Source organism: Chanodichthys erythropterus, chromosome 21 (assembly GCF_024489055.1).
Source record: "Chanodichthys erythropterus isolate Z2021 chromosome 21, ASM2448905v1, whole genome shotgun sequence".
NCBI lineage: Eukaryota > Metazoa > Chordata > Actinopteri > Cypriniformes > Xenocyprididae > Chanodichthys > Chanodichthys erythropterus.
The window spans coordinates 28360641-28387934 of NC_090241.1; the positions used below are offsets into that span (position 1 = coordinate 28360641).

The 27294-nt window shown below is 34.5% G+C and overlaps 1 protein-coding gene across 10 annotated transcripts in view; it reads right to left on the reverse strand.

The window, feature by feature from the left end:
* The window catches only part of foxp1b (forkhead box P1b), a 212266-nt gene that overhangs the window by 134289 nt on the left and 50683 nt on the right, over positions 1 to 27294 (reverse strand). For 5 of the 10 annotated variants that reach the window (XM_067373133.1, XM_067373127.1, XM_067373126.1 and 2 more), the window contains one exon: positions 9545 to 9609. The exons of 3 other annotated variants lie outside the window; for them this stretch is intronic. The gene's annotated coding sequence lies outside the window, so the exon portion shown is untranslated. Of the gene's footprint in view, positions 1 to 849; positions 978 to 9544; positions 9610 to 18110; positions 18311 to 27294 lie in introns of those variants that run through there. 2 more of the 10 variants (XM_067373131.1, XM_067373132.1) reach the window with 2 other exon arrangements.

Here is a 27294-nt window from a genome sequence, read left to right on the forward strand (position 1 = left end):
GATCGAAAGATAGAATAATTAATAGATCGAAAGATAGAATAATTAATAGATCGATGGATGGATGGATAATCTATCTATCTATCTATCTATCTATCTATCTATCTATCTATCTATCTATCTATCTATCTATCTATCTATCTATCTATCTATCTATCTATCTATCTATCCATCCATCTATCTATCCATCCATCTATCTATCTATCCATCCATCCATCCATCCATCCATCCATCCATCCATCCATCCATCCATCCATCTAATAGATCTAATAAAAATGTTCCATCGATTAAAAAAAAAAGAACATTTCTATCTTGCAAACATGAAGGTAAAAAAAAAGTAAGAAAAAAAGAGAAATACAGAGAAGAACACCACAAAATTCTAATCTCCATTTAAATCCATGTTATGACAATAAACCCACAGATAAAGTGTAGCCTGCACTGAAGCGTCTGCCCGCTTCAGATCTAAGGTTACAGTGGCTGACCTTCAACATTCCTCAATGTCCCAGAATGCCATTCATCTACAGCTGCAGATAACGCTGAGTAAATATCATAAGCATGAGGATTTTAGGATTGAGGTGAGGCCGGCCACATCCTTAACCTACAAGGAAGAGGGCGAAAAGAGATCTACCCTTTAAGGGCCATTTCCTGAAGGATCTGCTGTAAAAATACAAAAAAGAAGCCATATCCATGTCCTGTCATTTCTCTTGGCATTAACGTTTTTCATCATCCCTTTGATAAAGGGTCCTCTGACTAATCACATAAGCCATGTGTTCTGAAAACCTGCATTAAATTGACAGTATTCTTAAACGTGTTACAGACACGAGCAGAATAAAAGGTCCTAAAATTACTCACCAATCAGAGAAGAGAATAAAAGAGCTTGATTGGTCAGATAGGCTTGAAGAGTCTTGTGAATGAGGGCACAGCAGTGAGTGGAGGGATACAACCTGTGACTGCACTAATCTGTTCTGAAACACACCAACCCTTATCCCCTGCTGATATATACCTAAACAAGACAAACACAGGCAACCAGTGATCAGGCAACCACAACAAACAAAAGAGTGAAAAAATGAAAGAGAGAGCGAGAGAGAGAGAGATACAAGACAAAAGAACAGAGAGAAATACTAATGAATTTAGTATTTAAAAAATACTGTAAAAAGGTACAAAACAAATATATTTTATATATTTTATATATTTTATATATATATATATATATATATATATATATATATATATATATATATATATATATTATATATATATAATATATATTATATATATATATATATATATATATATATATATATATATATATATATATATATATATATATATATATATATATATATATATATATTATTATTATTATTATTATTATTATTATTATTATTATTATTATTATTATTATTATTATTATTATATATATATATATATATATATATATATATATATATATATATATATATATATATATATATATATATATATATATATATATATATATATATATATATATATATATATATATACATATATATATATATAAATATATATATATATATACATACATATATATATATAAATACATATATATATATACATACACACACTACAGTCCACAAGTTTGGAACCACTAAGTTTTTTAATGTTTTTAAAAGAAGTTTCGTCTGCTCACCAAGGCTACATTTATTTAATTAAAAATACAGTAAAAACAGTAATACTGTGAAATATTATTACAATATTATTACTGTTTTTTCTATTTGAATATATTTCACAAAGTAATTTATTCCTGTGATGCAAAGCTGAATTTTCTGCATCATTACTCCAGTCTTCAGTGTCACATGATCCTTCAGAAATCATTCTAATATGCTGATCTGCTGCTCAAGAAACATTAAATGTGTACAAATGTACAAAATATTTGTGTACAAAATTTTTTTATGGATTATTTGATGAATAGAAAGTTCAAAAGAGAACAGTGTTTATCTGAAATCTAATCTTTTGTAACATTATAAATGTCTTTACTGACACTTTTGATTGATTTAATGCATCCTTGCTGAATAAAAGTATTCATTTCTTTAATTTCTTTTCAAAAAAATAAAAATAAAAATTCTTACTGACCCCAAGCTTTTGAACGGTAGTGTATAATGCTACAGAAGCTTTGTATTTCAGATAAATGCTGTTCTTTTGAACTTTCTATTCATCAAGGAATCCTGAAAAAAACAAAAAAACTGTTTTCAACATTGAAAATAATCATAAATGTTTATTGAGCAGCAAATCAGCATATTAGAATGATTTCTGAAGGATCATGTGACACTGAAGACTGGAGTAGCAATGCTGAAAATTCAGCTTTGCATCACAGAAACTTCTTTTAAAAACATTAAAAATCTTATATAATATATAATATATATAATATATAATATATATATATAATATATAATATATATATATATATATAATATATAATATATATATATAATTTTTTTTTTTTTTATTTAACCCAAAAACTAATAGAAATAGCCATTATAAAATATAAAATAACCATTATAAAATAAAAAAATATAATAAAGATTATAAAGTTAAATAAAATAAAAATAACCATTATAAAATAATAATAAAATAAATTAAAATAAAATAAAATATGATTATACATTTGGCTATTTATAAAAATTGTCAAAAAGAAAAAATTGGTAATTTATAAAAATGGTCTAAATTTATAATAATATTTTCATTAAAATTAAGAAAATCTTTCCAGTTGTTTCCATTTTCTTTACAATTATCATAATGTAAAAATAAATAAAATAAAACAAAACATTTGAAAAAATATTTATGAAGACATCCTACACTAATTTTTGTCCACAAGTAGTAAATCATGACTGTAATGTCAGTTAAAGGCTATTGGCTCTTTTGTTATGTGAAATACGAATGGCTGTAGACAGAGAGAAAGAGAACCGAGCCAAGAAAAAAAAAAACTAAATATCATTAGCGATCATGCGCCAAGACGTGGGCAAGGTTGAATAATGTAATAATAAGAGGCAAGGCCTGTGACATTTGTTTCTTATTGTCTAAGTGGCAGTTTAAAGGCCTCTACCCCGGGCTGGGCCCCTGGCCTTCCTTCTGCTCTGTTTTAACAGAGATGAAACCATATTAGGATGTGTATGCTAAAGTAAACAATAACATAGTTGCAATGAGATGGAAATTTTTCAGCTAATGGTGTTTGTCATTCCTGTTTTCAGTCCTGGACTTAAGCTCTTTGCTGCTTTCTCTTTTTTTTCCACGTCTTCTTTATTTTTTCCCTCCCTCCCTCGAGCTTGGGAGGACTGTGTTTATGAATAACAACTAAAGCGGCCAATCCTCAACCTGCTGCAAAACACACAGTAAACAGATCTGCTTTTAACGTGCCTCTTCACTTTATTTGTTTGATGCGTTGAATTAGCTTTTAGTCTACAGTGAAGAATATTTAATCAGAGAAGTGACAAGTAAAATGCATGCTACTTTGTCCATGCAATAACTTTAATTTTAATATTATAAAGTATTTTAGCCCAAAAGATTACATATTACAGACCAAGTGCAAAAAGAGCAATTTAAAGTGATAACTCTCCCCCAAAAAAGACATTTTTCATTCAAAGCAAGGTTTCTTCAATTTTTTTTTAAAACCAAGGACCCCATTCATAACCACAAACTGTTTGCAGACATTCTCAACAAGAGCTGTATTATTATTCAGATAGAAACCTCTAATATATTGCATTTTATACCTCACCCAATGTTGTAGTATAGTATTATTTGCATATTTGACTGTATGAATAGTCAATCGTTCCTTTACAAGTATAGCCTAGTACCTTTTACTATTTTGAATCAATGGATTTTGTATCAGTTCTGAAATTGTCAGCAGACATCCTGAAAATTTGGCCCCAATTTGAAAAAAAAAAGTTAACTTACAGACCATAAAAGTAGTCCAAAAGTAGGACCTTTGCATAAATCACCAACAAAATCAATATCACTGATATATGCCATTGTGAAATCACTTAATTAATGCAATTAAGTGATTTCACAATGGCATATAATCAGTGATACAATGAAACAGCATTACATTAATTGCATAAACAGTATTTGTACAATTCCGTTTGTGCCAAAATGGCAAAGAAATTACACATTTTACCTTTAACAAAGTCCAAAGTCAAACTCTTATTACAGTTTAAAAACCACAACAAAACTTCAGCTAACCAGTGTAGGCGTATCTGCTTTCCTACCCACAGCACAAATACACTCGCCCTCTCTCTTTGTCTCTCATATACACACACACACACACACACACACACACACACACACACACACACACACACACACACACACACACACACACACACACACACACACACACACACACACACACACACACACACACACACACACACACACACACACACACACACCTTTCAAATGCAAGCTGTTTATTTACTTAATGTTAAAGCTATTCCATTAAGCAGCCAGGCCCAGGTGCTTCATCCCTAAAAGGGATTTTGCTTCCTCAAATAAATACAGCAGCGAGGCACTGCCAAAAAGATACTGACCATGGATATAGCGAATGTCAGATAGGGAACAACAAACATCAACCTGTATAAGTCATTAAGGACATATAGGAGAGCGCGGGGCACAAACTAACGCTGGGTTAGTTGTAACACGCATGGTTTAAATACTTACACACACGCTAGCATGAAGAAATTTAGCATATTTACTAGTTGCCATCTCGACAATATATAGAGAAAAAATTGTGCCAAAATTCAGAAATCTTTGGAAGATATCACTGAACATTTATTTAACAATAGCAAAAGTAAATTTCTGACTTAAGCTAATTTTTCATCTATATTTTTTGTGTTTATTTAAAATTAGACAAATCTGATATTATTTTAAACTCCAATCTGTTGTTTAGCAGTTTAGATAGTTGCGCAGATAGGGTTCGTTGTAACACTGTGTTACAATGTGCCCCGCTACTAGAACTATACTATTCTTTACAGTTACGATATAACTGGCATAATCGACTTCAATGAATTTCTTTTGAGAAACCATGGAAAAAAAAAAAAAAAAAATCAAACCACAAAATTATTTAAATTTAAATTTCTAAAAAATGCCATTTATGTTATCTTTTATTGACAAAATATTTTAGTTTGTCATGTATATATTTTTTTTATTAAATCAGATAACATTTTTAGTTGTCATATGGCCATATATGCCCCACGCTCCCCTACTCTAAATTTCAGTGAATGTTTGGAGTTTATGATGAATTATGAACTTGATCTGGTGTATTTTTAAGGAAGGCAAGCTAAGACTAAGCCCACAGTGTATGGCTTACCTGCTTATGTTCAACAATGTGCTAAAGATTTCACTTTCGTCTTACCAAAATGAGTTCAACCATGCAGTGTATTTGCATTGCTAGTACAAAGAAAACAAAACAACTAGGAGGAAAGAACAGACAACCTTATTTAAGAAAAAAAAAATAAGCAAATGCATTCATTTGATGTAGGAAGCACCGCCTTTAATCATTCTATCATTCAATTTGACCCATTTAAAATGCGGTCATCTCCTTTCAGCTGGATGAAGAAATTGAAAAGTGATGCAAAAAAAAAAAAAAGAAAAGAAAGGAAAAACAGAGTATGTCTTTAGATGAAAAGAAGACAAACTGAGCTTTGTGATATATGTGACAAACACTCTCGCACACACTCCTCATGGAGCGATTTTGCGGACAGATTTCCCTTTCATCTCTCTGAAGACAACTTCTCTGACAGAAGCCGAGACTGCTGCCTGCCTGACTGCCATCACTTCCATTCAGTACAAAGATTCTGTCACGAAGACTCGCTCCGACGCAGTGGCAGACCAACTATATCAAAGCCTTTCCACCTCTAAGAGAGCAGAATTCATGAAGTTATCAATACCATGAAACATATAATGGATTTGTAATTATGATATTCTAATATGCATTTGGAGAAGTGCACTTTCAAGTAAACTATGTGACTTTTTTTAAAAGCATGAAGGCATAAACCTGTTAGAAATGTTGGTTACACTTTATTTTACAGTACATGTACTTTTACATGTACTACTTACCCAAGAAAGTACTGTAATATTAGGTAACTACATGGGTTAAGGTTAGGTTTAGGGTTAGTACATAGTTATAACCCAGTTATTGTAATTTCTATAAGTAGTACATAGTATGACATGAAGTACATGAAGAACAGGACTGTAAAATAAAGTGCTACCAAAATGTTAGAGAAACTTTTATCTAATAATAAAATAACCTAAAAAGAAAAGTAGCAAGTTTTAAACACATCAAAAAATTAAAATAATACTTTGGATCTGTTCCACCTCTATTTTGCCCTTCTCAACTGTTTCCAGTAATCAAAATGATATAACATCACAATTTTGACCATTTATATTCAAGTTGTAAACAGTAAAAATACCATTTAAAAAAAAAAAAAAAAAAAAAAAATGTACGTTTTGGACATCATGGTAATGCTGTTATATAGAACCATCCATGGTATTTCCAAGGTATAATCACCTGACACTTCTACAGTACTTCTTTGTAAAAGAAAATGCTGACAGTTTCATGATTAACAAAAAACGAGGCTAGCGCTAATTCTTTGGTTTAAGATGTTACCGCTCTAAAAACTTTTTATTACAGCATAGTTGAAATCCTCTCTGGAGTTATGCACACGGGCGCATAAACAACTGTGTGACCAGCGTAAGCATTTAACTTTCTCGTTAGCAATCTCCCCCGTGTGGTGCTTTAGCCATGCTTGCTTGTTTATTATGTTCATAGCTTTGGCAGAAAAAGAGATTTAAGTGAACTCCTACAAATCGCAAGCACTTGTAAATGCATAGAAACACACTCAGCTGTAGAAACAGGGGAATTAGAGGCTTACCAAATGCTAATGCTAATACAAAGCAATTTTCAACCTGATGCTGATACATAGAATTACATTTTTTTTTTGTAGTAAGCAATAAAATGTACTCGGAAGAGCTATTACATGGACCCTAATCCACCTCTGCGCCCTAACATGCATCAATATACAACTTTTCATTTGGTGTTACCTCAGAATTTCCATCTTTGTGGTTGCCGTAAAACGAGAGGATGAGGCAAATAAAGTAAATAATCAAGTGTATGATCTTCAGAGGCATTCCAATTTAGCCCTTGGCAGGCACCACACAGCATGCAAATATCATATTTTCCCCTGCTGTTTAGCTCTCTGAAAATGTACTCAGAGTTTAAGTAGATATACACTTACTTAAACTTATGGAAGTGTGGTTGAGTGGGGATACGATTATACCAGGCATCCATACAGAAGTAAACGTGCGTTTCAATTGGAAAGTGGACTGAATTAAATGTATAGGTAAGGAATTTTGTGTTATACCAAAGTGTATGATAAAAAAAGTTTGAAAATGCATTCAATTATCAAAATCTGAAATCCAAAAATGTATGTAATTCTTCAGCTTCATTCTCATTATAATCTGCACATCAATCGTTTTTAAACACTGACATACTGTATGCAAATCCAGCACAAAAACTTGCTAAAAGGGAGAGAAAAAAGATAGATAAACCTACACCCCTACCAGATACCCACTGGAACGGCCAAACCTTACACCCATCTAAAAAAAGCAGTGAAAGGGATAGTTCACCCAAAACTGAAAATTCTGTCATCATTTACTCACCCTCATGTCGTTCCAAACCCGTAAGACTTTCGTTCATCTTTGGAACTCAAATGAAGATTTTTTTTAATATAATCTGACAGACTCTTGTCCCTCTATTGACAGCCTACCAACTACCACTTTGATGCTAGAAAAACTAATCCATATGAATTGAGCGGTTTAGTCCAAATTTTCTGAAGAGACACGATCACATTACATGATGAGCATAATTAATTTATTCGCTTTTATTCACAAATAAACATTCATCAATGCACACATTAGACTTGGTAAATGGAAGCTCAAGCATGTTTGCTTGACGTGTGAAAACCAATGAGGTTCATTCTCGTGTGTAACACAGCACGTTTGAGCTTCCCCAAGAACCACTGAGGTCTGTTCTCGCACATCAAGTACGGTATGCTTTTGTTTATATTCCCTGATCAATTGTTATATGTGAATAAAAGGCTAAATTCAATCTGTTCATCACATGAAGCGATCACGTCTCTTCAGAAAATTTGAACTAAACCACTCAACTCATATGGGTTAGTTTTACGATCTCTTTATTAACTTTTTGACGCAGTCGCAGTTTCACAGCTGTCTACGGAGGGACAGAAAGCTCTCAGATTTCATCAAAAAGATCTTCAGTGTATTTCGAAGATGAACAAAAATCTTACAGGTTTGGAAAAACATGAGGGTGAGTAATTGATGGCATTTTTTATTTTTTTATTTTTGGGTGAACTAACCTTTTAACATAACTATAAATAAATATTAGTAGTATTTTTGTCCTGTTTTCCAATAAAAAAAATCGAATCTTGTTGGAGCCGATAGCACTGTGGGCAGTGCATAAATATATATATACACACACACACATATATACATATACATATACATATATAAAAGGCTTACAAAAATGGGAAAAAATTCCAATTGGGTAAAAAAAAAAAAAAGTAATGTAAAAAACTAAGAATATTTACTTTTTTTTGCTGAAAAACAAGACAAAGATACTGATTACAATAAGATTACAGTGTTTGTAGTGTGAAATGACAAGAGATGGAGGTCAACAGAAAATGCAGAAAGACAGAAGACAGGAGTACAGTAACATTTTAAGAAGGTGTATATAGTGAGAAAAATAGAAAGCAAAATACACAAAATAACAAAACAGAAAACAAACACATAGTGAACAAAGTTTGAATATTTGGGTGTGTGTGAATGTGTCTGTAATCATGAGCTCATGGGAAAGGATGGGAAGTCCCTTTCTTGTCCACCATACTGTCAGAGACAGAACACAGACACACAAACACAGTCTTTCTCACACCCTGTGCCTCAATACTGTACATGAACACCCCTACTTCACTTCTATGGTTTGCTCTGATCTCTGTGTCAGCTGCTTAGGGCTGTTCCATTCTGAATAAGACAGGTTGGGAAACCTATTTAGAAACCGCATTTCATTTCAAATACCGTTTGTTGCAGGCTAATGGCTAAGATTTCCTTGTTGTAGCAACTGGATAATTCAAAATGTCCGGTTAATTATTGACAATGACCATTTAAAATATGTTGACTCAGAAAGTTGACAAGGATTAATAAAAGCCAAATCCTGTCTTAAAAAGAAAAACATAAAAAAACAAAGGGAATAAAAGACCCGTGCAGTATAGCAAATAAGTCATCCTGTTTAGCAGTAAACTTTGACAAAAATAAACAACCTCTTTTTCTTTCAACCTTGAGGAAAGTATACAAACATAAGAGCTGCAACAAATCAAGTGATTCATTAAACTCGATATAGAATAATAGCACTAGTCCTGCCCTGTCTAGTCCATCAACAAGCACACACACACAGGCACACAGAGCTCCATTGGAGTCTAATAACTAATCATTTGTTTACCTTCTCCAAGGACTTGCTTATTTGCGGCCGTCTTCAGTTCCAGCGCTGCGCTTAACCTCCCTGCCCTGCAGAGACAACAAACACACAGAAAAAGCTGTAGCTATAAAATTACTGCAGCTGTCACAAACCATCAGTCATCTCTGTGCATACAAAATGACATTAAAGTAAGCTATTTTGGAGTTGTGATGGTGCAGATAAAGTAATGAGGACTCAACCGTGGACACACAGGAGTACATCATCTACTAAACAAAACTTGAGAGAAGCAGAAAAACTCATATCTGCAGAGAGAAGCAGAAATATATCATATCTCTCATATCTTATATCTGCAGCAATACTAAACCATAAGCTACAATATGGAAATGAGTGATTCATCATCATCATTATCAAACCATAAAGGGTTAAACTTCCCTTTATATCAACCGACAGTTGTACTATAGAGTCTATCCTACACCTGATGCTATTTTTTGGACATAAATATTATCGTACTATCATACATAAGTCCCTTATGATCACCAAGGATACATTTATTTGATTAGAAATACTGTAAAAACAAAACAAAAAAAACAGTAGTATTGTTTAGTATTATTACAATTTAAAATATCTGCTTTTATTTTAATATATATATATATATATTTTTTAATTATTACTGTGATGGCAAAGCTGAATTTTCAAATCATTCTAAAATGCTGAATTAATGCTCAAGAAACATTTCTTACTATTATTATTATTATGTTAAAAGAGTTGTGATCCTCATAAAAAGTTTTGTAAAATTATAAACTGGCAATTTAGTTCAATTTATTGCTTCATTGCTGAATAAAAGTATTCTCTTTTTTTTTCTAAGAAAATGTTACCGAATTTTGAATGGTGGTATACGTTTGTAACACCCTGGAACACCAAGTACACACTACAGTATATAATAATGTAAATGATTCAATACCATAGTATATATCACAGAACTATAGTCTTGATTAAAATCACTGTACCATCATCATCAACAACAAAAAAAAATTAATTGGTCATGGTACTACCATTATACAGTAGTCAACATTTAAAGTGGATCAAAACCTTTCATCAAAGTCCTAACAGCTTCTTCTTAGAACAACTCTGTACTCAACGTTTTTGATCCACTTTAAATGTTGACTACCTTAATTTGGACATGTGCCAGTTTCAAAGTATCACAGTATTACCATCTAATGCCATCACAGTATGACTTTTTATAAGTCACCTCTTCCCAAAAGCCACAAAGGCAAAAAGTTCACAAGCTCGCATTGAAAGTCTCGACTGAAAAATATACTCTAAGCATATTCCCATGCTACACTACTGAGAAAGATACTGTAGGCCAACATCCCTTGGGCATTTGAATATAAGCATGAAAGCTTAGCCGAACGTGAAAAAAATATGCAGTTTACATTTGCCAGTCAAAACAGTGGCTGGCCGTTTGAGCAGAGTGATTCTGTTTATCTCAGGTAAAGTGAGCGCAGATAAAACACATTGGTACAGCTCGTCCATGTCTCTGCATCAATTACCTGTTAAACACCCTTGTTAAGGTGGGTGGTCAGCATTTACTTAGTGACTAAAAACACCAGTCACCACAAGGACCATATGAGTTTTCTGCATATCTTGTGCTGATTCCATTTTCTTTCATTCTAATTCATTAGACTTCAATTAACACGTCATCCCTGCTGTTATGAATCAATAGCTCGTGGTGACAGGTGATGAATTTTTCAGCTTAAAAAGCTAAACATCATTTATTCAAATCACCTGCTAAGGTCTCAGGTGCTAAATGAGTTTACTGAAATGCCTAACGCTCATTTAGACAAATGTTCTCTCGTCCTAATGATGAGAACGTTTTGCATTGAGAATGGGAGGGGGGACGCGCAACAGCAGTTACCTTTTAGTTTTTAGCACCGTAATGTGTTGCTAAATCGATAACAGTCCAGACTGAATGCATGAAGTTGGAGGTAATGCTGATGTTTTGAACAGCGGGGTGGAGAAGGCCTGGGGAGTGGATAAATACACTCATACCGTTAGACCCAGCTGGAGAAGGAAAAGAACCAGCACTCTGGCGCTCGGGGAACTTGCTGAGATGATCGGCTTCATGGGTGTGTTATGGAGGAAAAGCGGCGAGAGAGCCAACTAAATGAGCACATGAGCTAAATACTGTCTGAAGATGTTAGCGAAGAGACAGACAGGAAAAACAACAACTTTAAGTTCTTGTGTAAAGGGGTTTCTTCAACTATGTCGATTTTGGCCCTGTGGACTTAATTAACTCACTAGTTTGTCTAACAATAGCTGCATTTACATGGACCCTAATAATCTGATTGCAATCGGACTAGTAGCACAATCGCAATAATAATTTAAAAAAAAGTCACATTCACAAGTAACCTTGTCAATTGGAATGAATTGGCCAAATCTGATTGTCAGGGGTGGTTTATTCCTTTTGTAATCCGATCGAAAGGACATGTAAACATTTGATCGGATTAAAAACCAAAACTGGAGAGTACCGCACATGTGCAATGATGTATGACGCGTGGAACGTGCTGTTCTTCCTGTTGGAATAGTGTCATGAATGCCCTGCCATTCTAAATTCTCTTTCCACTCATCGTCTGTGAAGTGGAGCAGGATAACGTCCCACCAGTCCTTGTTTCATACTCTCATCCACAGACGATTGGTTTTGCGCTCGAGAAAAGGTGTTTTTACTCAAATAAGACTCAATGGTTCATGTGCTCGTACATGTTGTCGCCTAATTAGGACCTGAAATAGATTAATATCAGGTCTGCTTTTTAAAACAAAGAAAAGGAGGATAGTTAGTATGCAACAACAACAGGAAACTCTGTATATTTGTGCAGTGCGCATGTCAAAATAATAAATCTGATCAGAAGCTTGTGACATATAAATGCACACATCAACCCTATCGCATTTATTTAACACTACACTCGGATTCATCAGTCGGAACAAATTCATTCAGATTGAAGGAAAAAGTGTCCATGTAAATGACAATTTAAACATTTACTGGAATAAAATCGCTGGGTTTCTAAGGCAAATTTTATATCTAGCAGTTTATGCATCCTGAATAGACAACTACATCATACTTTGACACTTTTTGCATAATTGCGCTAAAAGGACACAGTATTTACCTTAATTATCGTTTTTTTCACACATCATATACGCTACAGTTCAAAAGTTTTGGTCGGTAAGGTTTTTTTTGTATTATTTATGTATATCTCACTCACCAAGGCTGAACAATAAAAATACAGTAAAACACAGAAATATAATGAAACAGTATTCCATTTTAAAATAACTGTTTTATAATTTTATATATTTTAATATTTTATATATTTATATTTATTATACATCTGCTGCTCAAAAAACATTTATTATTATTATTATGAACGCTGAAAACTGTGGACACTTTTTTTTAAGAATACTTTGATGAATAGAAAGTTCAACAGCATTTATTTGAAATTAGTGCATCTCATATTTCATCTCAAGCATGCTCTTCAGTGACATTAGGACACAATTGTTCGGTGTGGTGGAAATAATGCCACAACTGTTGGGAAAAAAAAAAAAGTACTTTCTAAAAATTGATTAAAAACTGAAAATTTTATATTGAAATATGTTTCTTTTTATGATGTATTTTTATAATATTAAGATTTACAACCTGGGTCAAGGGGGAAAAAAGCGATCCATAAAAATCCATTTGTAAAGTAAGTTTAGAAATATGGTCAAAGTATTGATGTGGCCTTCATATAATAAAGAGAAAAAACTGAAATCTGATCATTTTAATAATAATAATAAAATTAATAATAATTTTAATTTACCCCTGTAAATGAAAAGCACTCACATCGCTGGAGCTTCCTCTAAAAAGGCATGGCAATATGACAATCTGACAATGAAACTGTATCAGAACGATGCGTTTGAACAGCGTTCCGTGTTTCAACGATCATTTACAGTGTTTGTACGATACTAAAGGAAACGATCACAGTTGGTTTACTATTTAAAGGGAATTGCGTTTGACCTAGAATCGCAAACATTTATATGGCCAGTAAAAACTTTGGTCATGCATGACAACAATGGCTAAAAATGATAGCATGCACATGAATATCAACAATCTCATTTGGAAATCCAGACCTGAAGAGGACTTCTATAAAATGTTGTTCTTATTCAACCACATTTACATCATACAGGCTATTGAATCACACACTCCAGCCAATTCCTGGCTAAAACCAAGCCAATCCTAACAGAAAATGCCCTGGTGGTCATTATAAACGCCTCTTCAGTCCATCTAATGGACCATCTCTTTCCTCACTTCACCAAAAACACAAGAGCACATGAATATTTACCACCAAGCAAAGCCATTCCATTAATCGGTTTGCAAACGCTTAAATAGCATATCTGTGGCTACTTCTGCAATGGGGTCATAAATGAACATTCCTGCTTATTAGCATGATAATTTATGCAGCAATTGAGTGCAGCTCATAGGCTGTGACCAGCTCCTCTACTCCCCTATTGGTCAAGGAAGCAAATTTATCCAGTGTCCTCTAACAAGCAGGCTTGACGTACTCAAAAATATTATATAAGGGTGCTGTATCTGTAATAAAGTGGCAAAAGAGTGTGTAAAACTATTAAAGGAACAGTTCGCCAAAAAAATAAGTGTTCTGTCATCATTTACTCATCCTCATTCCAAACCTCTATCCTTCATTCCTCCATACATCAAAAAAAAAAAAAAAAACTGAATAACACTCATACTTCTATTTTGTCAAGTTAAACAATACACTCAAAAAATATTTAGGCCTAATATTTAATATTTATGTATTTTGATTGCAAAAATTTCCATCCATTTGGATTACACAGTTTTAACAAATCAATCAAATAATCTTAATGTGATGCACATTTTTCAATAATACACAAATTAAATAATAATAAGATTCATGTAATAGTACCACTATATTCAGTTTGTTTCAAATTTATATGAACCAGGATTATTATTAATAATAAATGCAAAATGATTAAATTCTTAACCAGGTTTCTGCAATAAACCCAGTTAACACTGCATCACATTTATGTATCTTATAGCTTTGTGTTAGGAACGGACTAAAATTATTTACTGATATCTTTCCAATCATATGTTGCTCTTAAATCTCATTTGTGTATGCGCTTATTCAAATTCCGATTTGATGTCAAAACACCAAATGCTTTTGGTTCTCACACATTCTTAACACTCAAAGTTTGAATATGCTAAAGAATGCAATTTGAAGAGCTACAAGATTTTACAGTGAAATTTCCTCATACTGTACAAAGCTATCGTATGACTTCAGATATAGCAAGCGAGTCGTGGACTCTTTTATGAACTTAATATTTTGAAGAAAAACCCTTAAAACTCTGATTTACAGAAACAATCATATCAGAAAAGGAGAAAATGGAGAGGGAGCGAGAGAGACCGCAAACAAGAGACTGAGCAGGCTGTGATATCTATATTGAGTCCATTTGTGTTTGTTTTTAGGGTGTGTGCACATGATTTTCCAAGTCACTGTCTGTGCTCTGAAATACAGGAAAATTGCATGACTCACTTTGAGACAAATGCAGCTGTTTACAAAAGCCTGACAAAAAGGTGACTGAACCAAGGTCTCTCTCTCTTTCTCTCCCACTCACTCTCTCACCAGAGCCTGATTCATTTCAACTATTCCCAAAAACCTGAAAGTCATTTTTATAATTCGCTTACAAGCAGGCTTCGCCCATTGTTTTGCACGTCCACGTTCGTGTAAACAACGGCGGTTTCCGACATGCAAACAGACGAGAAACCTAATTTATCTTGGCTTGTACGTGGGTCACTTGAGCTTCTGGAGGCCGAGCGAGTCGGTACATAGTCTGCTGACTGTCAGGCTGTCTGAGTCTAGACATTTTTTTCGGACCTGCCCTCACGTTTTGCTGAGCTAAGAACAAAGTACACAGAGTACACACACACACACAGCTTTCACAGTCTTAATACCAAGGCAGCGGTATTTCGTTCCTATCCCAAAACAAACAAGGCAGTGCATTTCTTTACACTATTTAAATGTTAACAGGCAAGAGCGCGGGCTGAATAGAGCATTCTTTCACTCTGGATACCAGAAACGGCCCAGCCAGACTTTCAAAACACATTCTAATGAAATCATCCAAAAGATAAATAAAAAGCTGCACTTGTTTTCTTTTCTGAGCTCACCTTCCCCTCTTCTTTCTTTTCCTTTTTTGTAATCGGATTATACTACTTTTTTTTTTTTTTTTTTTTTTTTTAGTACGGACCAGTGCCATGAGAGCATGGAACTACTGTAGAGCGATTTTTCATTCTCTTTTCCTCTCCCCCGATGACATTTATATAGCTAAGGCCTAAGGATATGAGGGTTAACACTGGTCACTGTGGGTTTTAACCCAATTATGCAATGTTATCTTTTTAATAAGTGAAATATTATAGTTTTATTAATGACCAATGCCAATAAGGATTTACAGATGTTAGGGTCAGCAATGTTCAATGTAATACAATTTAATCATAAAAATATGATGTACAAAAAACTAAGGCTGTCCCAGACTAAAGATTATTCCAGTCGACTAATAGTCTTTTATGTAAGTCATTAGTCGACTAATTGCATGTTTATATTAATTTAATTACTGAATATGGTTTAGCATTCTCCTCAGTATATATTTGAGGGTTATATATAGACGTAATATATAGATAAGTGCGCACATATTTGCTGCAAAGCACAGGCAAACGCAATGATTATGAATGTGTCAGGAAAAATGTATCTGCAAGATGAAGTTGAAGACGCTGCCTCGCCATCTCCGCATTATAGTGAACACGCCCATAGAGAGAAATGCACCTTTCATACAGATTACATAAGCGGAGAGTTTTTTTTATTTTTTTTATTTGAACTGGTTCATTTAAAAGTAGATATTTCAAACTTTCAATAGATATATTTATCATGTCTGTGAGGCAAGTAGCCTATACGCAGAGTTTCGGTTCATTTTTTGTGACACGCTGCAGTTCAGGGAGACAGAGGGCAGAAAGCCCCTCCTGTGTGTTTTCTTTATTTTACAAATGCACAACTTTTTTTTGTTATTGTGAATTTAGACAAATAAATGTAGACAATTTACACGTTTTGAATGATGTAGACAATTTACAAGTTTTGAATGATGTATTACTCTTATCTGTATGACTAAAAATGACAGAGTATTAAAAGTTGTTTTCGCTGTTATCAGAAAACAAAGCAAGAGACTAAGCCTCTTCTAGTCGACTAACGTTTAGTCAAATTTTAGGGGGAATCCCCACAAAAAAACAAACACAACTTATGCTCCATGATATTTACTGAAAACACACTCAAAAAATTAAACCATTTGAAAACCATTTGAGAATGTCTATTTGAAAACGGAAAATATGCATCATCAATTTTTTTAAATGGCTGCTGCCAATTCCAATATCAGGGTTGAATACATATTGCAGATCAATATTACAGTATATATAGCAAATAATAAAACAAATATATAAATATTTATTTTACTCAATAGATTTCATTAATCATTACATTAATACTTTTGTATTCAACTGTTTTCATAATTTATAATCATCAGAAATGTTTCTTGAGCAGCAAATTAGCATATTAGAATGATTTCTGAAGGATCACGTGAAGACTGGAGTAATGATGCTGAAAATTCAACTTTACCATCACAGGAATAACTGTTTTCTATTTTAACAATTTAAAATGTAATTTTCTCTTTAAAATGTTAAAATTCTGTTTTGACTGAATTCTTGATCAAATAAATGCAGCTTTGGTGAGCATGTGACACTTCTTTCAATTACATAAAAAAAAAAAAAAAAAATCTTACCAACCCCAAACTTTTGAACGATAGCTTGTGTCTATTACTTAATATCACTAATAAACTAATTTACATGTTATGCAATGACCTCTGTCAACACCAATATCTAGAGAAGAGTGGCTGATATAATGCATAGCAATATATATCAAATAATATGTAGGCAAAACTGCTGAATTTGTATGAATGACTGCTTATATTTTATACAAAAATATTAACAATATATGGCTAAAAACAAAACTTTTTCTAGTTTTCCTAAACATTACACAAACAAAACACTACTTTTTTTTATCATGTCACACATTTTTAAGGTTCATTTCTTTGATCTCAACCATGCTTTAACGTCCTCTCTTACATCATGTTTCCTCTTTCTCCCCACCAATCCCCTTCTTTCTCTCTCTCTTTTTCTCATCCGTTCTCTTCTGTCCTTTGACCACAGATGCTGTGTACTATTAATATCAATAACCCACAAATTCCATTTCCCTGTGCAGAGACAGAGTGAGAGTGAGCGTAGTGACTGAGGAAAGAGCAAAATCTCCCAATACAGATTCACTTCTCTTTTTGTGAGAAAGACCTAATTGGACAGCAGAGAGTAGAGGCAGATACCGTGTGGAGAGCGAGAGAGTGACAACGAGGGAGATCCGAGAGTTTTAATCAGTATTTTAAGCTCAGCAAGCAAGAGGGAGAATAAACGCATCGCTTAAAGTCTGTGAACACTCACCCATGAACATAACCCAGTGCTCCGCAAGCCAAATCCAAACAATTCCAGCGTCCCACACTTTGATCCACACTATAACAAAAGTCCTCTCTTCAGCAGCTGCCTCTTTATCAAGTTAAGTGAGGTGCGAGCAGTGTGCAACCGGCAGCCTTGCCCCGTTTGCGCTCTCTGGCTTGCACACACATGCACTCTCGTCTCGGGGGCTGGAGGTATGTGGTCTAAACACAACAAAAGCCCGAGTCGAAGATTGAATATGCAGGAAGAGGGCCTCCGTTTGCATAAACACAAACACTCAGCAAAATGAAGGGCTGGCACCGATCGCACCAGTGCCTGCTGGGAAACGCATACCTGTCCCGTCCTGGCCCTGGACTACTTTAATCAAACTACAGCTGAGGAGAAATGGACTACAGTGGAGATAAATTCAAACTGTTAGGCTTTCCAAAGGAGTAAGTGCATTATTATTTTTACTATTGGGAAACGTTTCTCAGCTACATTCTAGTTCTCCTATAAAAAGATCTGCATTAAATTGTAACAACTTAGAATCAATTACATCTGATCATTGCAATTTCTCCAACAAGCTTCAGTTCTTTATTTTGTAAATTCTTAAAAACAAAATTACTGAAGTCTGATTACATCTTATATCTTAAATTTCTCCACTTTTTGACAAAGGTCTATACAGAATCCTAAGGTTGACACACAATTTTAAAAGAACCATTTATGCCAAAAAGGTTCTATGTAAGAAGAAATGTCTTCAATTTGTCTTAATCCTTTCTTGTTGAATAGTTTATTTAATTTTTTTGAACCCACTTTATATTAGGTGTACTTCTATTTAAATTAATCATTTGATAAAAGATACTTATTTTGCACATACATGTTTTTACATTGTATTTTATATTTAAAAAAATACCTGCATGTGATTAATTTCTGTAATTACATTTATAATTACACTATTGACCCATCCCTTACACCTTAAACCCACCCTTAAACCTACCCATACCACTAAACCTGTCCCTAACATTGCCCATATCTTGCCTCAATAGCAGCAAAAAGCATATTGTATTTTGCAATACAATATGAACACATTAAGTACATTAGACTTTTTTTATGTAAGTACATAGTAGTTAAGAACACCTTATATGAAGTTTTTCTACTGATAAACTATGTTTAGAAGCTGTTCAATTAATAAAAATAAACATAAACAACAATTACTTAAAACTAAATCCATAAAATGATCCCATGATAGGAACCCCTAAAAGGTTCTATATATGAAGCAACTGACAGAAGCCTTTATGATTCTATATAGAACCTTTTCTTCCGAGAGTGACAAGCTTCAGTTTTTCATTTAATTAAAAAAACACTACTTAGTTTGCATCTGATTTTTGCATTTGATGTTTCCAATATTCTTGCAAACTTAAGTTCTTTTGTTACGAACCTTACAAATTTCTATAGGAATGACTACAACTTTTGACAAACAGGATGTAGGTGTGAGGTGAAAAGGACAGTGCAGCTCAGTAATGTTGTGCTTTACTTCTTGCAACTCTCTCTTGACCTTAAAGTGGCTGTTGAGAGATGCAACGTCACATGATTGACGGTAAGCTGAGCAATCACGACTCAGAATCCCAAGCCAGACACTCATTCATAAACGCACTCACATGTGTGACTTTAACAGCTCGCTTAAAAAAAGAACAGAGAGTTAAAAAAAACTTGGGAGGAGAAATAGAGAAAAATGGAGAGAGAAAAGGGGAAGGGAGTGGGATTGACGGATGAGGTGAGTGAGAAAGGGAAAAAACAGAGGGAGCACAGACCTCCAGAAAATAAACAGGGTGTCTTGTTTCAAAGGCGAGGGGGACACACAGGCATTCCATTGTTCAAGCCAATTATCAGAGGCAAATAATAACAGCAGATGGATCCAGCAAGGCCAAATAACGAGTGAGTAAGAAGTGGAGAGCTGCAGAACAGATGATGAAATATGAGAGGAAGAGGAGGAGGACGAAGAGAAGGAGGGGTCAGACTACCACGCTCCTAAAGCCCCACACACCAGATGTGGACAGGGATTGTACACAAACACAAACTTTTACCACAACTCGGCAGAACACAAGATGATTTGAAGCTAAATATGTCCAGTGAAAAGCTCAATGACATATATTATTCCATTTTATTATTTAATGATTCAATTATTATTGCTATACTTGTCTGTTTTTGTGTGTGTGTGCAATATTTTCTTCACAGAAAACACAAGAGAGGGTAAAAATGCAATCAGGACATGATCGGGATTCAAACCTGCATATTACACATAAACCCTAATAAACGCCGACACCAATAAACAAAACTGTCCCACAAATATGAGATCATGACTTCAAGGTAAAAGTATTAAGTGCAAACAACAACGACAACTATTATTATTACTTTTATTAATACTATAACTAGTAGTCCACAGTTTCAGTTTGAAATAGCTAGTTATTTGATTTACACTAATCAACTCTGATTTGCTACACAAACCAAACTGCTGATGTTGAACAGTTATAGAAACAGAAGCTGAATTTTACATTTATGCATTTACATTTTATAGTACAATCACTCATAATTCCACAGAATTTTTATACTTTCATATGAAAATGTTCACATTCACTACGTTCAATTATTATTTCTCATTGCTCATTCTAGTTGTCCTACAAAAAGTTCTGCATTAACTTGTAACAACTTACACATTTATTTAGAAATAATGACATCTGATCATTCCAGTTTCTCCAACAAGCTTCAGTTTTTAACTTTTTAATTTTTTCCAAATAAATGTTTTAAGCCTGATTAGATCTGAGTTATTTTGTTGAATCGAAATTGCATTATTGCATTGCATCAAAAAGATGCTTTTGCTTTGAGCTACTGAAAATGGCTGTGTGTTATGTGGAGAGTATTTCTCGGTTTTGTTGTTTTTTTTTTGGTGTATTTTATTAGCAGCGGAGCTACAGGGAAGAGCATCTGAAGCGAGAGGAACGGGCAACTCAATATGCTGAAGGATGTGTCATATTGCTGCTCAACTGACAGCCCAAGTGTGTGCGTACGGGGAGAGGGGGGGCTTTTTCAGCCTAAAACAAAACGCATCCTCAATGTGCCCCTGTCAAGGGTGGGAGATGTCTTCAGATAGTGGCACAAAAGATCAACCGTTCCTTTTCAGCCGAGAGAAAAGAAAGAAAGTTTTCGTTTCATTAACTCAAGACTAAAGCGTAATTATCTCCCTATGGGCCGCAATCACCAAAAGAAGGATAATAGAACTGAAAGCACTTTCCACTCCACTCATCTAAGCGGTTCTTTTCTTCTCTCTCTTTTTTTTCCACTTGTTTTTTCTTCTCCGCCCTCAGATGAGATTAACCAATCGAATAATGGCAACAGATTGCGGGGGCAAGAGGAAAATACAACTTTCAGAATGGTGTCTGTTTGAGAGCTTTAAAGATCCGCCGTTATCTGGCTTAGTGTTCCTTCTACTTGTCAGCGAAATGGTTTCCTTTCCTTTCGTCTGGCATCTCTGTTCCTCTTTATCTCTCTCTCGCTGACTTTGGAACGGGGTGGAGGAAAAACGGGGTGAGGGAGGTTAGCCGCTAAGTTGCCCTTGTTCTGAGCAATTTCACAAATATGAGATTAGAATCAGATAAAACGCAAACATTTTATAAATATATCCCTTTTCCTCAATTACTACCAGGCTGCTACTTAAAGGTGCTTGTAGCGCTAGCCCTAAGTTAAGTCTCTCAAGGATTCGAAACCAGAGACAGAGCAGGCCCTGGATTTAATTAGCTTATGAAAATAATTGCCATTAGCACAACTCTAAAATGGTTTGGCGCACCACGTAACGACAGGAGGAGAAAATCTCTCACTTCTGGACGGAGCGAAGACAAAGAAATAGTGCGAAAAAAGAAATTGGCAGGCCAAGTGACTGTTTTGTGCACTGACACAGAGGTCGAGTTAATTAGACTATTGTCATTTTAATCAGGACAGCTTCTCAGTCAGCCTTCCTGCAAAGAGAGAGCGTGCGCATGTTCGATGCCACGCTCAGGGCCTCTGCTCGGTGTGTGCGTCCCGGTTCTATGGGCTTGCTTCGCTAATGAGCGATGCCACAGAAACAAAGCCCCCGAAGGACCACCGGGGGAAACTCCTCACCCTTCTCTCTGCTCACTTCTCTGTTCATTTGAAAATAATTTAAATATCAAATATTTGAAATCATTTGCTTCTCCCTGGCTATCTGATATTGAATGGCAAGTCTTTCATGTCGCCTTTATTATGTTCATAAACCGGCATTAAAATTCAGAACTATCATTACAAGTGACTATATTTATTACAGCAACTATCATTTCAGTCCAAACCATGGATTGTTTTCAGATAACTATGAATATTTAATTCTGACAAGACATTGTTATGCAAAAATATCCACAATGAGAGCTGCCGCACCATAAATGAATAAATTCCATCCAAACAGTCATGGAAACAGGACATTTTGTACATTTACATTGTACAATAATTTATATAATTATGATATTTTGATATAAAATCTCTTTTGCTCACATTTTCTATGTTGACTTACTATGTGCACCAAACAACTAGATGTCAAAAAAACTCAGACATTAAACTGTGTATTGCTTTAGGTTGAATTCTTGCTTTGAATACGCTTCCCCAGGACATTATTGGTTGTCATATGTGTGACATAATGTCATCTATCCTTGGCATGTAAAGGAAATTCAGTTGGATGCACGTTAACTCTCTTGGTTGCCATTATGTATAAATTAAGCTTCCAAATTAGTTGTGCCTACAGTCATGTCAAAAATACACTCTAAAAAATGCTGGTTTAAATATGGACAAAACCAGGGATTGGGTTGTTTTCACCCAGCCATTTTTTTTCAGCCAATTTTGGATTTATTTTTTAGCCAGCAATATAGTAAAATATAGTAAAATGCATGTTTTTGCTCACCCCCAAATAGGGGCAAATTTGTGGGTATTTTAAGCTGAAACTTGACCAGACCAGAGGTCTATATTACATCTTGTGAAAGAGGGCATAACAGGTGCCCTTTAACCCAACCTGCTGGGTTTGTCCATATTTAACCCAACTTGGGTTGTTTTTAACCCAGCATTTTTTTAGAGTGTATAAATCATATGATGGAAATAGGGAAGCCAGCATTAAAGGGATAGTTCACCCAAAAATGAAATTCAGTTATCATTTACTCACCCTCATGTTGTTCCAAACCTTTCTGAGTTTCGTTCTTCTGTTGAACACAAAAGAAGACATTTTAAAGAATGTCAGTAACTTGACAGTTGACGGTTGCCATTGACTGCCATAGTAGGAAAAAAAAAAAAATACTATGAGAGTCAATGGCTACTGTCAACTGTCAGGTTACCAATATTCTTTAAAATATCTTCTTTTGTGTTCAATAGAAAAAAAAGAAAATCATATAGATTTGGAACAACTTGAGGGTGAGTAAATTATGACATTTTCATTTTTTCAGGTGCAAACCCCTGTCAAAACTATTTTGTCACATCATGTCACTGTATCACAAACACCTAGTTGCTAAAAACACAATCTAAAACAAACATCTGTGAAAACATCAAAAGTCATCTCCCCCTTCATTTAGGTCTTTTACTGTCCATACAGCCCAATTTGTCTAATTTGGATGTAGCTGGAAAAATAATTCTCTCATTTATTTCTTAAACTCGAGATGAAAAACAGACTAATGGCTCTATCTTAATTTGGAATTTTCTTGCCGTTTATCATCTTGCAGATAGTTCATAGTTTTATCATTCATCATAAATATTTCAGGCAGTGTTAATATTAATTTGATCAGATATTAATTTTACTCAAAAAGCGAGTAAAAATCAATTATTCAACAAAAGGAATGATCAGTGGAGCTGATGGGGAGATTTTTAAAGAAGCTTTAAATAAGCAATCGAGATCCATGCCATCTCTCATTATTGGTTTATATGGTTAACAAAACAACAACAGTATGCTTAAAGCACAAATCATACCGTAAACATCATGGAAATGGTGAATTTACACTAAGGCCACAAGACCAGCACAATCAAATGCTATTAGTTGACTCACTGTGAAGTGCTGCACTTCTACTGGGGAATATCATGGATTACATTAATAAATTACAACCTAATTTGAACGCCAATGTCGTAGAACAAAACTACCATCCAATCACAATTCGTTAACGATTAACTTGCCGTTAGTGAAGAAGGGATAGGCGGAATCGCGCTAGACACACAAACCCTGAGCGCTAGAAGCACTCTCTCTCTTTCCTTGCGCACGATCCCAGTTCTCTCAGACAACGCGCGATCAGTTATCATTGCGCCTGAATGGTCAATTGCACACATAGTTGCCAAAATGTCCATCGGGTGGAGTATCTCACAGTCAGTTATGGCTTAAGTGGACGTAAACAGGTGGGTGAAAACTTTACAGTCTTTCCACTTTACAGTGAAAACCGGTCAGTATATTACATCCCTGAATTCGTTCTTAAAGGGACAGTAGTGTATTTGAAAACAAGTTTATTTAAATTGTATCTCTATTGTATTTGTCGTATATTGTGCATTTCTTTTTTAACAATAATTTCTCATATAACAAATAAAATGGTTATATTGCCCACCCCTTGCTCACCCTTCCCTTATTCTACCATGAGAAATATGGTCACCCTAGTTGTGGGGCACCATTGACTTCCACAGTTTTTTTTTTTTTTTTCTCTCCATACTATGGAAGTCAATGGTGCCCCACAACTGTTTGGTGATCCATATTCTTCAAAATATCTTCTTCTGTCTTCAGGGTCAGTAAATAATGACAGAATTTTCATTTTTGGGTGAACTATCCCTTTAACATGACTCCAAATATTTAATTAAAATTAGGCTGATAAGATAAATGATTAAATCAAGTGGCTGGACTATGACATTAGCTTTAGACAGTGTTCTAAAGCAGCTCTTTCCCTTCAATTATTCATCTCTACGTTATTGCCAAGCACCTAGAAAAGAATTAAAAACCGCTGATTCCTCCTAATTAATGCTCTCGCTGATACTCGCTACAGATGTCTTAGATTTCTCTGGTAATCTTTCACTGTGTTTAACCCTGTCAAACATTTTTTTCCAGTCTTTCTCCATCTCTTAACCCCCTCTATTTCTCCTGTCTATCCATACCATCCCCAGCACATTCTGTCTTGTCTCTATCTCTCCCACTAAATCACCACTTGATGTTTCTTAATTTATTCCACTCTTTCTCTCCTTTCTCCCCCCTCTTTCCCTCCCACTCATGGACACACACTCTCACACACAGGGTGAGGAGGGGGGTGGTGTGTTTTCTTTGGGTGAAACGTACGTTACTGTGTGAGAGAGGAGACTTTAAATAAACATCAGCACAGCATGGCCACAATAGAGTCTTTTGTGTTGAAATGTGGAGAGAAATTATGATGTTTTGAGGGCCATTTTCAGTTCCGCAGCAACGTGGACACAACTCTCAAACAGGTTTGTTCACTCAAAAAATGATAATTCTGTAATCATTTACTCACCCTCATGTCTTTCAAAACATGTTTGATGCTCTTTCTTCTGTGGAGCACAATAGAAGAAATTCTGAAGTCTGTGCTGGACAGACCATCCCATGCAATTACAATAAAGGACTTTCAAGCTTTAAAAAAACAACAAAATCGCCATATGTATCACAAAAGTTATCCATACAGTATGACTAATGTACTATATGCTTTGTGTGGAAAACTTTTAAGAAAATGTATAAGCTGTTAACCACTGGAACTGGACTAAGTCACTGAGATGAAGGCTAAAACAAATAATTTTGATTTGTAAATTAATATTTAATAGACTCATTTCAAGAACTGAATATTTCTACTTCTCTCATTAATGCATCAAGGAATGCTAAATCAGGATGTCAAGATTTTCAGTGAATAATGATTGAAATGCTGACATCTTATAGTTCTTTTGCATAAATTTTCACTCTTAAAGACTCCATTGTTGTTGCATGGAAAAGAGCATGGAAAACAGTCTTCAAAATATATGTTTTCTAAAGGAAGAAAGCAAATCATATAGGTTTGGAACGACATGAGGTTCAGTAAATTATGACAATTTTCTTTTTTGTTCCTTTAAACTCCACTGCAACTGAAGCAAAATCCATATAGTTCAATAAAAGTGTCTTATTTCTTTTTTTTTTTTTTTTTTAAATAGCGTGTGTATAAAAATGCACCTAAAACCACTATTCATTGTTTTAAAACAAAAGCCAATATTTTAACTAGTATCCATTAAAGAACTTACCAGTATTTATATGTAGCCTCAACACCTATATCTCCCGCTATTCGGAGAAATGGCCGTATCCGTTTCTGCTTCCCATCGGCCAGCATTCGCTCTTCACACCAACAAATAACACTCTATGCAAACTAATGCCTGCAAATTGTTTTGGATCTGTATTTGAATATTTAAATGCTTCACTTTAGATCTAGATATATGGTAGCAATTTCCATACGAGCATGAAGCAGGTACACACACTACATGATAGCGGTTTGTCATTTTTTTTCCTGCCAGACAAAGATCAATCAGATACATAACAAACACTCACATTTCTATCACTGTGACAATTTTTTTAGAAACACAGGGTCACCAAACTAACACAATAAGTGCCAAAAGTCTTAAGTAAGTGTTGTGGGTACAAGGATCAAAACAGCCACCCACGCTACACCATTTAACCAAATTGGATGTGTTGATAATATTACATTTACATATAGCATAACTGCAAGCTCTGAGTGATTATTATCGAAAACCAACCTAGAGACTTACATGAACTTAACGCAGGTTGCTTACAAGAGTGCCTGAAAAAAAAAAAAAAAAAAAAAAAAAAAAAACCTCCAATATGAGTCAACACTGCACGGTCAAACTAGCAGTTGAAGTATAGAATAGATTCAGGGCTCATCATCCCATCCAGCTTAGCATTTAAACACCCTCATCGGGTCAACAAGAAGGATGCATGCCTGTTGTTCTCCTCAGTTATGCAAGGCCATGTTATTTGCTTAGAAAGATGGACAGATTGCGCTGGAAGGATCGTAATCCTGGACCCTAGTGTGAGGCTAGCGTTTGTTACTTTGTGCGGCTGGCGAAAAAAAGGCGCGCTGGATTTTCAGATTTTAAGAAGGACAAGATGAGAGATGCTTTGATCTTTTGACTTTGA